Below are 1,463 nucleotides of genomic sequence, written 5' to 3' on the forward strand. Positions count from 1 at the left end.
ATTTCAAGGTAGGAAGTCATCGAGACATGTCGAATCCAAAATTAGCTTCAATTCCTGCCTCCTGAGATACCTCATCTGGTCGATATTTAAAGGCAGAATAGGTGTATCCTTTGCTGCCTTGATACCCACAATCCTGTGTGTTCTATCCTGTGATGGTTGATCAAATAAATCATTTAATATTTGCTTAGTTATCACCAAGCTCGTTCTATTTGTTGTAGATCATTGAACCATTAAGCTGCCTCAGAAGCATGTCCGATATCAGTTTCATGAGTTACCTTCATGAACAAACGCTGCCTGCGAAGTCATTGGCTGATAGGCAGCATGTCAGCAGCCTAGGTTTTCGGATGCAGACGACTTCAACTGAACAATGACCATTTACAATTTTCTCTTGGAGCTGCGTCGCAGCACAATTGATTCCGTTTGCACCATGGTCGTTATTTTATGCTGCTTAAATCTGTGCTGTAGTGCTATAAAATAAAGGCGACTTGACTATGTTAAAGGGGATATAACGCACACAGTTTTGGCCAATCTCATATTAATCTTGAGTACCTATAGTGTAGTATTACATAATTCACATCTTCGAAGAGTCTTCAGTTTTTTCAGATTCATAAAGAAAGGTACAGCTTACGATTTTCTCCGAAAACAGTCGAGCTCCTGGAGGCGAGCCGTGGGCAGAGCTGAAGAGTCGTGAGCACTTACGGGCCGATTGGCAACAAACATAGACATTTGATGCAGTTCCTAGTCATGACCGGGATCTTTTATCGCTGGGACTGCTCTGTCTTTCAGTATCAAACTATGTACAAATCCAGTGTCAGAATGTATCTTGTTATAAACATTAGTCACTGAAGTGACGGGAACAACAAACACGCTCGTGAAACTCCGTTGCTGCCCCAGAAAAAAACTAATTGCATCCACTGTTCACATAACACTTTTTCCTCACATCCAAAAACACACATCTTTAGAGACAGTCTTCTCGAGCAAGTAACTGCAGCGCTGCCGATGACTTCAGTAAGTTAACCATGAACGAAACGCGTAGAGCGGCTCGCTCTCGCTCGGGTCGCTGAGTGCATAAGAATCCAACTCTTAACAGTGTAAACAACTCAGAATGCATGAAATGGCATTATACCCCCCTTTAAGCGCAGCATATGCCGCGACAAGCGTTTTGTGACAACAGAAAAGTACCGCACATTGCCATTAGGTCACTTAAACTATCACAACACAAGCATGTAACTGAAAACAACGAAATGAGTCTAAGCAAGACAGATAGCCTTAGCAAGACGCATGTTGCCAAACCTGAGAGCATTAACACTAGAACCGCCAGAGGTCGCTGTATACCTAAAAGTGCCAGCGGGTAAATTTTACCCACGCACATGAAAACTGTATTTATATGGCTAAAGAACATATTATTTCACTGTATTATGCCACTGTCTTCACAAAGAAGTGTCTAGAGTCATGAAATGATT

General features: G+C 42.1%; 1 pseudogene; it reads left to right on the plus strand.

Moving 5' to 3' along the window:
* LOC107743360 (uncharacterized) overlaps positions 1-722 on the plus strand; it is a 10,668-nt pseudogene extending 9,946 nt beyond the window's left edge.
* The last annotated feature ends 741 nt before the right edge of the window (positions 723-1,463 follow it).

Source organism: Sinocyclocheilus rhinocerous, unplaced genomic scaffold (assembly GCF_001515625.1).
Source record: "Sinocyclocheilus rhinocerous isolate Xijiao unplaced genomic scaffold, SAMN03320098_v1.1 scaffold467, whole genome shotgun sequence".
Lineage (NCBI taxonomy): Eukaryota > Metazoa > Chordata > Actinopteri > Cypriniformes > Cyprinidae > Sinocyclocheilus > Sinocyclocheilus rhinocerous.